Source organism: Thalia democratica, chromosome 3 (genome assembly GCF_965202585.1).
Source record: "Thalia democratica chromosome 3, ktThaDemo2.hap1.1, whole genome shotgun sequence".
Taxonomy (NCBI): Eukaryota; Metazoa; Chordata; class Thaliacea; order Salpida; family Salpidae; genus Thalia; species Thalia democratica.
Window position 1 is genome coordinate 41,009,974 of NC_139167.1, and position 13,643 is coordinate 41,023,616.

A 13,643-nucleotide genomic window follows, 5' to 3' on the forward strand; every position below is an offset into this window, starting at 1 on the left:
AGAGGTTTCATGAGAAATTATTCAACTAATACCAGTTAACATAATTAAGAAAAATTAATTAGAAATAGATTAATAGTTTATAATTACATAATTATAAATAAATTACTTAGTAAAACTTATAAAAGTAAAACAAACAATAAATATAATAAAATAAGAGACAAACAACAATCATAACTATTTATAAAGATTAGATTTATAAACGTACTTTTGCTTGCACAAATTAGATTTAAAAGTTTACATAATTTGATTAACATTTTGTAAATATGGTTGAGGTTAGAAACTCTACTGCATAATGTTCCAATAACTTAAAAAAATTATGTTTTTCGGAATACTGTTAATTTTAACGTTTTCAATTTTTGTCTTTGATTAAGGTCTTATAATGTTAGAAAATAAAGATAATAAAAATTTATATGTTTTTTTTTTTTAAATACGTAGACAAAATAAAATAAAGTCAAAACGTCCCACTTTTTCTATGGGATCTAACAATGACCCAATGAATTGTTGTATATTAATATTTTTAAAAGTTTTTTTAATTAAAATGAAATATATTTACACAGTTGCAAAAAAAATCAAAAAATACAGTTTTATATAAAAAGTGTAACACAAATAACAATAATGTGAAAGATAAAGATTGTCTTTGTTTAGTATTTAAATCAGTTATCATTTTGTAAAACCTTGATTTTATATCTTTTTTTATTTAAAACTGTGTAAGCTTTTTTTATAACCTTCTTTTTTATACATATTATTGTTCTTACGCTCAGCTATTAAAGCAGTTGTTTTTCTTAAAAAATTGTAATATTAATGTTGCTTTTTACTGTAAAACTTACTTTGATTACATTTCAGTAATTATTTTTTTTTACTTATAAGCGACTAATAAAACTAGTGTGTTTTTAAAAACTATTATAACACATTGCAAATTTATAGGTTATTAGACGTCATTTCGACTTTTCATCAGTCATTATCAATTACAAAACTGTACAAAATAACTAGAAATTAGTGTTAAACAACTAATTATATAAGAAAAATTAATTATTTAGATATATATGTGGAAACAGTTAAATATTAAAATTATAAATTACAGTAAAACTACAGGTTACATAAATATTTATTCATGGTGTCGCAGTACTCACGCGATTAATTTATTTAAAAGCGGATGTTGTAAACTGTTATAGGTACTTAGTGTATCTGTATGATGCTTCAATGTTAAATAGTTTTTTTTTCAATGTTCCCATAAAGTAATTTGCTACAGTAGAAGCTAACGGGTTTCCCATACTTACACCATCTATTTGTGCGAATAATTTCTTAATATACTGAAATAAGCCTCCAGTAAATATTGATCGTGTTTGATTTTTGTATGGTATTATCAGGTACTTCATCGGTAATCATCTGTAATTGGTACATTAGTGAATAATAAAGCTTCGCCAGAGCTAATACAGTAGTCACCATCTTTACGTTTGTATTTAGAGAGTTTTTCTAAAAATTCTTTATTATTTTCTACACAATATTGTTTTGGAATATGTGGTTTGGTTATTTTATTAAAATATTTTGCAAAGTTGTATGACGTTGGATTTAACATTGATACAATAGGTCTCAATGGGTGTTGTTCTTTATGTACTTTACACGTTCCATACTATTTACCAGTCGAGTTACCACCCGTAATTAGACTGATATATGTCTTTTTGTCTATATGAGGCTTGAGGTTTTGTTTTATTATTTCTCTTATGTGTTGGATTCTCCTTCTTAGGGGGTGTCTGGAGCTTTTTCTATTGTCTTTTTCTACTAATTGAAACTTAGTCTTATCTTCAACAATAGTATAAAGTTTATTTAGATATTCATCTTTTGAGATCAAGCAAATACCATTTTTTTTGTCATGTTTATTAATTTTTATATTTGTCTTATTTTTCAAATTAAAAAGAGTTTTGCGGAATTCTTGTTTTTTTTCCTATTTTGACATATTTGCTTGCTTTTATTGAGAAATGTTCTTCTTAATCCATTATTTTCATACTTGTTGTTGAAAGGTTATCTTTTCATTAAAGCATTTTTTAACTAACTGTTCAATTTCTATTTTTATTTTATCAGCATCAATCTTTTTTGTTAGAAAATGATGTTATAATCCCCTGTAAAGACAAATTTTCTTCAATCGTTGAATTATACCTAGTTAAATTTAGTAAGCAGTTTTGGCTTCTCGGTCTTTGTCTAAACCACATCTTTTTTTCAATAAATGTGTTTTTAAACAATTTTTATATTATTGTTTGTTTTTGTTGTTATTATATATACTTATTTAATTAAACAATTTTTTTTTTGTGTAAAAGCAATTAAAGTGTGTAAATCTTTCAATCTAGAATATTTCAGGGTGAAACAAAGTCGTTTTTTCCTGAAGAAATCAGCTCCATGATTTTACTCAAAATGAAAGAGACAGCCGAAGCTTATATCGGCAAGCCAGTCAGCGATGCTGTGATAACAGTGCCTGCTTACTTCAACGATTCTCAGCGGCAGGCAACGAAAGATGCCGGCATAATTTCCGGACTCAATGTTTTGCGTATAATCAACAAGCCTACAGCTGCTGCTATTGCGTATGGTTTAGACAAAAAAGTTTTCTATTGTTTAATATTCAAAAAAACATGTTTAGTACTAGTTAATACTTCTTTTTTGACTGATAGTACTTTGCTCAATTTATTATCTCTAAAGTAGCTACTAAAAACATATTAAGCATTCACTAGTTTTTTTTTAGCTCTTTAATTTAAAATTATTATAAAGCTTCAAGTGTCATATAATAATAAACTAATTTGTAAAGGACAATTTCGTCGTCCACCCAGGCCAGCATTGAAATCGATTCGCTGCACGACGGAATCGACTTCTACACCAGCATCACGCGAGCCCGCTTCGAAGAGCTGTGCAACGATCTTTTCAAAGCCACGTTGGCGCCTGTTGAAAAAGCGCTTGTCGATGCTAAGCTGGACAAAAACAAAGTTTGAAATGTTCTTTCTTGGTATGAATAAACTTGTTTGTTTAGAATTTCCCAAGCATAAAAGTAAAGTACAATTTTTTTACGACTTCTACAACTTCAGTTGCAAAAGTTTTTTTTTTCTTATAAAGGTTTGTAGTTTATTTTAGTTTTAATTATGATACTATAAAACTAATACATAATTAAAAATTTGGTTTAATTTGTTGTACAGTTGTTTTCTAAAAAATATATTTAGTCAGTCGAAATGTGAAATTCATAGTTTGTTGTTTCATAAAATCTATATATAATTTTAAAACACAGTTAAACATTATTTTGTATTATTAAATTAAGGGTTTCAAAAAAGTTTTTATAAAAGTAAATAGAGTATATTTCATGCAATAATGATAAGTATAATTAAGGGTTTTTAGTTTGTAACAGGGACGTAGCTAGCTCAAAAATTTACGAATCTGCAAAATACAAAAAACAACAGGCACGACGCATGATGGCGTAATACGAAGTACAGGCCACTTTGTGCTACCTCTAGTGTTATTGTTATTGCTCGAGTTGCTCCTGGTTTTATTCATTTGTTTTATTGTTCTCGCGTTGTAGCAAATTAAAAATTCACTTTTTAAAAATCTGTAGCTTTTAAAAATATTTTTTTTCATTGCATTGCTTTATGATAAAGAGAATCTGAGCTGAGTAAAATATATATAGTTTTAAGGTATTTAATTTTCTTAAATTTTTAGACTTTACAAGTGACAGAGAGTGTTTGTATTTCAATTTTATCTATCAGAAGGGCAAAACTAAGTATAAAAAACTAAAAGCTAAGAAAGTAGGGTCTTTTTAAGCTAAAGAATTGATACAAAATCTCGTTTTTTTTTTTTGCAAAATTGTATACGTTTCTGCAGGTTTGCAAAAATGTACCAAGTTACGTGCCTGGTTTGTAATTAATCTTTAAACAGTTAAGTAGAAAATAAACTTTCTTCAACTTAATTTGTAATTTTGTTAAATTTAGCTAAATGTTTTAGTTATAGCCTAAAGTAATTGCTTTCCAAAAAAATAACTACAAAACAGATAGAAGAAATCGTGCTCGTCGGAGGTTCCACGCGCATCCCCAAAGTTCAAAAGCTCCTTACGGAATATTTTTATGGGAAATCCCTGAACAAGTCGATAAACCCGGACGAGGCGGTGGCGTACGGTGCCGCAGTTCAGGCCGCAGTGCTGACGGGCGACACTTCGCAGCAAGTGCAAGATCTCCTCCTCCTCGACGTCGCTTCTCTTTCTCTGGGCATTGAAACCGCTGGAGGCGTGATGACCGCCCTGATACCCAGAAACACGACCGTGCCCGCGAAAGAGACCAAGATTTTCACCACCTACTCCAATAACCAGTCCGGTGTTCTTATACAGGTGTTTTGATTTTAATATTTTGTATTTTTTGCTTTTTTTTTACTGAAGGTATAAAGAAGTCCTTAGTAAAAGTTGTAAAACTCAATACAATTTGTTTTTTAGTTTTAAAAAGTTGCATGGCAAAACAAAAGTATCAGCTGGTTTTTCAACAGGTGTTCGAAGGAGAAAGAACCTTGACCAAAGACAACAATCTGCTGGGAAAGTTCGAATTATCTGGAATTCCACCGGCTCCCAGGGGTGTGCCGCAAATCGAAGTTACATTTGACGTGGATGTCAATGCAATTTTAAATGTTTCTGCAGTTGACCGAAGCACTGGAAAGAAAAACAACATCAAAATAACCAATGACAAAGGTTGTAAATACTTTATTAGCTTCAGGAAGATATTTCTATTTGTATGAAATTTGATATTATTTTTATTTGTTTCTAGCCTTTTTCAATACGTTTTATAGAAACTACACTTATATTGTGTTATAATGTTACCTACCATAAATGTTGTAAGTAAAAAACTATAAGAATAGAAGTTTGTTTGTTTAGTTTATGTTTTAAAGATTATGATTTTTATTGTTAATTTTAGAGTATAAAGAGGTATTTTACATGTTGATTTCATTTTCAAGATCTTTGACATATTTAACAATTACTTTTTAGCACTTTTTTTAATTTAAACTAGTTTTTGAGATAAAAGACTAAAAATTTGAAAAATTAAATGGATTCCCTAAGAAAAGTTTAAGTAGACTATTCCATTGAAAATATATCTTCTACAGTTTTCATTCAATCTTACAAGAATGTAAAGTAAACTTATCATAAAATATGATATATATAGTTTATTGAACGACAAAAAAAGACGCTCAAAAAGTTTGGTCCTAGGACCTGGTGTACGAAGAGCCTTTCGGTTATCGATTTGCACACCACGGATACCTTTTAACGTCTTGTCCACGAAAAATTATAGTGAACATTTTTTGATCTAATCACAAAAGACTTCGTGTAATTAGTACGTAAAGGATACAAATATACAACTTATCAGTTGTTTTAATACCTCTTTAAAACATTTGAAGATATTTTTTTTTAGGTCGCTTAACAAAAGAGGAAATAGATAGAATAGTTAAATATGCGGAAAGATACAAACAACAAGACGAAGAGTTGAGAGACAGCATGCTTGCAAGGAACAATTTAGAATCTTACGTGTTTAGTTTGAAACAGATTTGTGAAGATGATGTGTTGAAAGATAAGCTTTCAGAAGCTGAACAAAACTTGCTCATTCAAAAAGTTTATATTTTAATAATTTTCCGACATAAATATGTACATTGTTAAACTGTAAGAAGTATCTTTTGTAACGTAAAATAAATTGTTAGGCACATTCAATAAAAGTGTATTGAATTTGTATTGTAGAGTTACTTTTTTCTTTGAGAATTTACTTTTATGTAGACACAACTTTTAACTTATTTTAAATTAATTTAGTTTTCTTGTTATATATAAATATTTACAGTCTAATGAAGCAGAAAGTTGGTTGTCATCAAATACTGAAGCAAAGAAAAGTGAAATTTTATTGAAACTCAAAGAGCTTGAACAAATCGCAAACCCCATAATGACTAGATTACATCAGGAAGGAGCCACCGGTTTGATTATTTCATTTTAATTTTAAAAGTTTTATCATCAATATTGTTTTATCAATACAAATAACTTAGAATAATGATAATATAGCTTAGTTATTATTATCGTATATTAGCATACTACTTTTCTGCTGAAATATAGCAAATATACAAACATGTTTACTAACTATCTATTGGTTGCACTTACTCTGATTCATATACCGACAACTAAAATTTCGGCAATTTGAATGCTGAGTTATTTAGAATTATCTCTATTAAGTATATTTGCATCATTGTTAGTTACTGTCATATTCTTTTATAATTAAACGTTTTATTACGAATTTTATTTTATTATTAAGTTTCAAAAGAATCTTTGATATATAGGTATATAAATTTTCAAACTTACTAGAAAATGGCTATTTTAAACAAATATGAGTAATTTTTTATAAAAATAATCAAAAATATGTTTTGCCTTCATTATCTTTATTAATTTCATTTAAATGGTATATTTTAATTTTTGAAATTTCATATGGCCTTTTCAAAAGTCTTTTTGTTATTTAGCCCTCCCCCGCTCTATAATATTACTTATTTTTACTAAAAGTTTTTCCACATTCTCTTAGTCTGTATTTAAAGTTAATATAAAGTATAAAGTTCAGATTTTAAGGTGCTTTATTTGTTTACAGTAGTAAACGTTCTTTGAGAAAATACGGAGCTGCTTTTATTATCAGTACTAGTTTTATGTAAACTTAGCTTTTTTTTTTAATCTTCATGTACTCAATTATGTTTTTTATTACAAGTTTCTATGTTTCATTTAGAACTTTTTGTTTAAGCTTTTCAGTTTATTTTTATTTTATTATCATTATTTAGAGCTTTTAGGCCAGTTTGAGGTTTCTTTAAAAAAATAATAGTAAATTAGACTTTGTCTTGTTTTTAAGAACTCTTGCTCGATTAATGTAAGTTATTTGGACTGGAAAATGGTAAAGTTATCTTGGTTGTAGATCAAGTATTTTTTTATACAATCCTAATCAGTTTTATCAAGTAATTGGAAGCATAAGAGAATAATTTCTACTTGCTACTATATTTTTCCTATAACCCTTTAAAATAGATAAGTATTTTAAAAACAAGGTTTTTTTGGCAATTAAATACACCCCTGTATGAACTCCAACGATACTATTTAGAAATTTGACAAACTTTTATGCCGAGCAAGTGTTTAGCCTTTTGTCTAGTTTTAAAGCTGATTAATATTAATTTTTTATGATTTTAATTTAAATGCATTTCGATTTATCAAAAAACTAAAAAACTTGTACTTAACTAAGTAATAATACTAAACTCATGAATTGTTTCCTTTTAACTTATCTTATTAAGGCTGTGTAGTAGAAACAGGCATTGATGTTTTTTTTGGATTAGCTCATGCACTTTTAGTAACTAAAAAAACTAAATCAATGACATGTAGATTGTTTTGACAATTCGAAAAAGCTTATTTACTTATAATGAGTATACTAATACTTAATGTACTTGCAATAACAAGATGTTTTTTCTTAGGGAACGGGTCCAAATTGCACGAAGACAAAGTTGCACAAGGTTTCTAAATTGCACGAGAACAAAATTGCACGAAGCCAAATTTGCACGGGGGAACGAAATTGCACTAAGTCGATTTTGCACCAAGGGTCAATTTTGCACGAGTTACATTTTTGCACAAGAGTAAAAAAGATACAAACAAAAAATAAAACAAAAAAAGAATTTAATATTTAATAAAAAAAAAGAGTAAAAAGTTACTGACCGAGGGTAAGGGTTAGGGGTAACAGTGATAGTAAAAAAAAATTAATAAAAATAATAATAGTAAATAAAATTAATAAGAAAATAATAAAATAAATAAATAAAACTTAACCTGTGCAAAATTGTCTGCTCGTGCAAGAGTATCTTCGTGCAATTTTATCCCCTCTGCAAAAGTATCTTCGTGCACTCGTGCAATTTTGTCCTCTCGTGCAATTTTGTACGTTCTTGCAATTTAGACAGCTACCCGTTTTCTCAAGCTAAATTCGTTTCTGATTTTTAATTATTTTGACTTCTTTTTAGTAACAAAAAATTATATTTTGTAGGTGATACAGCTTCTCCTGTCGGAGGACCGACCATTGAGGAAATGGATTGATTCTTCAGAAAGAGTTAATTTTTAATACGTATTGAATTTTTTTATATAAAATGCCCTGTTTAAAATAAACATTTATAAAAGACGGACAGTTAATTCAATATTTTACATGTGCAAAGATTTTACCTCAAACAATCAACATGCAAAATGATTAGTCTGTTAGGTTGTATTAGTATTTTTTGTAATATTAGCTCTATTATAATATAATAAAATCACATTATCATTTAATCTTACTTTACATGTTAGTAGCTAATGTATGTAATTGATAAGTACTAACTGTAAACATTTTTACAACTTCTATGAAATTAAGTAGTTATGGTTTTTAGTTTTAATAACATAAGTTAATAATACGTGTTTTATAAAACGTAGTTCTTCGCTTTTATACTGACTTAACTTTAAAATTAGTTTCTAATTTAATGAAATTAGTTTAATTTTATTGAACAAAGTCACGATTATCAACGGAGAAAAGCTTCAAACTACATGTATTTTTATATATTGTAAACGTAAAAGCTACTTGCCTTGGAATCCAAGTTCTTTGGTATATATATATTCTTGTATTCTGCCCTATCGCTAGTTGTCAATATTTATGTAAGAACTAACAAACTACAAAGAGATTTTACTAAGTAAAATTTGTGTTTATTAAAGCATTCAAGTAAATTTGCTTTAATAAATTCAAACGCAAATGACTTAGGTTTTAAGGACTTAAGTTTTCTATGGGACCTAACAATGACCTAATAAATTGTTTTTATTGGGTCTTTTATTAATGCAATCTTTATTTTGATATAGTATTGTAAAGATTCCCATCAATCAGTTTGCAGGTTTATCTACCAAATTTTGGGTCTATTGTAGTTGTCTTTATATTCAACTAAACTTCATTAATAATTTTTTTTAAATTTTTGTTGTCCACCTATAGTTTTTTATAGCTCTATTACTCATATATTAAAGCTCTGTTATAAAACATATTTATCAAAGGCATTTAAATAGAAAATTAGTCGTTGTAGCGTTTTTTATTTATTAATTTCATCTAGCTTACTACTTTCGTTTACTCTCTATGGTTGCTTTTTAGAAAAGAAATAATGTACAAAAGTTTTAATACTCAACATTGTGCATCAACAAACTTAAGGGGCTATGTAGCATAGTTGAACTGTAGCTCATTTTATTAATAATTAATGTTCACATTACACATAAGTGTTTATACTTATATCGTTTCAGATTTATCATTGTAAATAAAGTATTTAAACCTAAGGAGTTTTTCATCATCAAAAACCGTTTAAGCTTATAATGGTTATAATAAAGTACCCAATTCATTGATGTAACTACAAGACGCTAAATTACCCATGTGGTATATTTTGCAGACTTCTTGACTTGCACAAAGTAGAATATGAGAAGAATTCTGGGTCATCAAAAGCTTTTATAATGCCAAATTTACCTCAGCTATTTAGGCCAAGAGTTGATCAGGGGATCAGCCAAGAAACATGGCTCGCCTTCATTCGCAGGTGGGAGGTATTCAAAACTTGGTCGAACATAAGCAGCCAAAATGCAAACATACAGCTTTTTCAGAGCGCACATGACAAACTTGGCAATCTTATGTTCGCAAATGATCCTAGGCTGATGGCTTAGTCAAAAGAATATGTAGCTAAACTGATGGTAGCAGTCATAAAAATTGCAATTGGGGTCAAAAGGGCAGGACTTATGAACTTGCATCGAGAGCGCGATGAACCATTTAGGACATTTGCAACCCGTGTTCGCAGCAAAGCAGAAACTTGTAATTTTAAAACAGTCAGTAAGTATAAATGTGGATAGAAAAATGTGACCAGTTATAAGGAAGAAGTAATAAAAGACCTGATGCTTGAAGGTATATGTGACGATTACATTAGAAGAGAAGTTCTCAGCACTGAAGATACCTTGTCTAGGTCATCGTATGATATAATTTCTTTTATTGAAAGCATGCAATAGAGAACTCACGTACAGTATCAGCGGTATCTTACTTCCAACGTCAGAAAAATAAAAAACATCAATGTAGGAGATAAGTCTCATTACGTCCCTTGCCAGCGCTGTAAAAAGTTGTTCTATCCATTCAAAGAAAAAGCAACTAGAAATGTAAAACCTTTTAAATTTTGCTTATCTTGTTGGCGCAACCAGTCAAAGAAGGTTACTGCTGTTTAAACTCATGATAGTAGTGCTATTTCTTGTCAAAGAAGGTTATAGTTCCTGCTTTATGCAACAGGATACCCAGATAATGTTATTACACGCTAATAAGGGAATTATGTTGAACAATATTATATTTTACAGGAAAAAATTGCGTTAAGTCAAAGCCTTAAACCATCCACGTGCATCAATTAAAGTTACTAAATACAGCACAAATAAGTTTATTAATGTTAATGCTTTAGCTGATACTGGTGCACAGTCGAGTTTTTTGGGATGAAAAGACTTTAAAGATGCTGATTTTGGTAAGAATGATTTACTTCCTGTATCAATCACTTCAGGATGCTAATAAAATTCTTGTAAATATTTTAGGCGCTTTTATAGCTACTTTAAGTGGAACGTGTCTAAAGTATAAGGAAATCAGCTGCAATAGTCTTTAGTGATCTACCGGATCCAAGATCCGGATCTACCCAGAAACAGCCAATTTTTGCCAGGATCTGGAACCGGCCGAATCCTAATTTAAAAAAAAAGTTTGGAATCGGATCCTAGTTGAGATTTGGCCGGTTCCGGATCAAGTCAGTTTGAAATACTTTGTTTTCCGCGATCAGTTTTATTGCTTATACTATTGTGTTTGGAATATTTATTATATATAAAATTAGTCAAGCAAAGCAGATTAATTAAGTAATTCAATTATTTGTTGTAAACATACAGGTACATACATCCATTAGAGTAAAAATAGTGAATTAGTTGAGTAGTTAATTAATGAAAAGTTAGTTTAAAGTTTCTTGCAGATTTAATTCTTCTATTATTGAGTTCTATTTATAAACTTAAAATATTTTCTTTTGTTAATATAAAACATGTATTTAAATTTTGATGTGTTTCAATTTGTTAAAAGTCTAAACATTTTTAGTTTAGCTATTTTGTTCTCATTTGATTATATTAAATAATGTAAAAACTCTACACGTACAGCTCATTTAATATTTGGTTACTGAAACTTTAAGAAGCAGCAATAGTTCAACAAAATTTTCTGCGAGACAATTTATTTAACATGAAGGCTGGTATGTTGTTCTTAGAATCATCTTCAGCACTTTGTTTCATTCATACGCTTCAACTGATAATTAAAGGTTTACTCGTTTCAGAAAATAACATAAGTGTGTTAATAGCGAAGGCCCGTCAAACTGTTGGCCACTTTAATAATTCTTCTACAGCGAGCGAGAAACTAAAAAAACCCAGGTCACTTTTGGTTCATCAGTGTCAATGCAAAAAACCTTGCTACTTGTGCAAGATTTTGAAACAAGGTGGACTCAACCTACCTTTTATTCTGAAAATACTAGAAAAATTAAAAACAAGTTTCCAGAGAACTACGTGGCTAACAACAAATTTAACCCGAAAATTTTTTTTCACCTGATGAATGGAAACTAACTTAGTAGCCTCCTTAATGAGCTGCTCGAACCATTTTACTTAGTAACGCAGCAGTGTAGTAAAAACAGCGCATTGCTGTCAAGTGTAATCCCGCATGTAGCAATACTAAAAAAATATTTTGTTCATAAAGCTTATAGTCCACCAGGTCAATGTAGTTCTTCAACCTTAGCAGAAAATATAAAAGAGGCTTTTGAAAGAAGGTTTTAAACTACTAATAACAGCACACGAATAAACCTTCATCTTAACAACTTGTTTTCACTCACAACAGCTGTTTATCCACGGTATCGACTTAAATTTTTCCATACTAAACTCAAACAGAAGGTTGTTAAGGCTACTGAAATCAGAAGTAAAAAATCATAGTTGTTGTGAGACTGGTCAAAGTGGTCAAGTTCCTCTAGTAAGGCCTAATAAACCTAAAGCTAAAATACCTAAAAATGATATTCCCAAAAACTTTTTGTCGTTCTATTCTACATTTAAATATAAAACAAGTGCAAACACTCACGATGTGAGCAAGAAGATTCAGTTGATCAAGAGATTGAGACAGAAATTAAGTTTTTTTTTTTTGCTGAAAAAAACTTATCTGCTGGAAAAGTTAAAGAAGCTGAAGTCTTGTCTTGGTAAAATCAAACAAGAAAAATACACACATCTTGCCAGGTTTGCAAAAAGGTATCTTTCGGCACTATCATCTTCTGTTTAATCTTAAAGGTTATTTTCAGAAGCTGGTAGCTTGTACGAACAAAAGCGAAATCAAATGCTTCCAAAAACTGGCGAAAAACATTTATATCTTCATAACAACTTGAAAAGACAAGAGTAGGTTTCTTTGTAGCTTAATGGCGTTGATATGAGTAAATGTTATTTACTAGATTAGATAAGATTTTAGAAATTTTGTATACATAATATTATGCAAATGAGGTAAAGTATAAATACAGCAGTTAATTAATATTATCTGAACCTATCCTTAACCAATTTTACCCAAAAATTTTGATCTGTATCCTTTTCAAAACTAATAACAGTAAATTAAAAGAATATATATATTTAAAACTTAAAACAAAGCTATGTAAAATTTTAGCCAATCAGAAGCACCGAGAATTTGCAGCTGATAGGATGAGCGTCGCTCTGATTCTAAATAAGACATTTGTTACTAACTAAAAGAGATCGGTATTCCCAGACTTTTAGTGTTAGCGTTTCTGAACTCTTTAATCATCTTGTATAAAACGCCTCTTCTTTAATCTTTCCTCTGCATTATCGAACTGCTGGTTTGGAGAACAAGTCAAACTTGTTTAAAAATAATAAACTATTCCGCAGCTGACGTCCATATATCGTTCTAGCTGGTGACTTAATAATCTATTTTTGAGTGTTTTTCAGATGAAGCATCTCACCTAAAAACATACCGATATTGTAACTACAACAAAGTTGTTTTCTTATCTTTGATCTATTGTCTCATGTTTGACTTAGTTTTTCGTCTTTGAACTAATGACTTAACTTTGACTTGAAGTCTTAACGTAGAATCAAAGACATAGTGATTGGGTTGAATAAGATAGCTCATGAAGAATAAATCCTTATTTAATTTCATTTAGATTATTTATAAACATTAAACAATCTGTAAAAATAATAGATAATCGAACACGATAAAGTGAGCTAAATAACCCTACAGTTACAGAGTTTTGATACTAATCATCTAATCATACACAAAATTTAAAAGGATAACGTAGATTATTAAGACAAAAAATATATTTTTGAAAGTTATTTGTATATTCCTAAAACGTTTTACTTTTAAAGCAACACAACAAAGTTTGGTAAGAGATTATAAAGATTAGGTACAAAAAAATTATAAAGAAAACTAAGCTTTGAACTTTTTAAAAGTTGAAATTAAACAACACTGTTAAAAAAGCAGGTGTTAACCTTTGTAAAGCATTTAAAATAGTATATGTTATATTTTTTGCAGAGATAAATTAATGTAATGCCGTTTATTTTTATGAAAAACAACTTCTGA

At 29.1% G+C, this 13,643-nt stretch overlaps 1 pseudogene; it reads left to right on the forward strand.

Annotated features, from left to right (window-relative positions):
• The first annotated feature begins 263 nt into the window (after positions 1-263).
• On the forward strand, positions 264-8,086 carry LOC145832292 (heat shock 70 kDa protein 1-like; annotated as a pseudogene).
• The last annotated feature ends 5,557 nt before the right edge of the window (positions 8,087-13,643 follow it).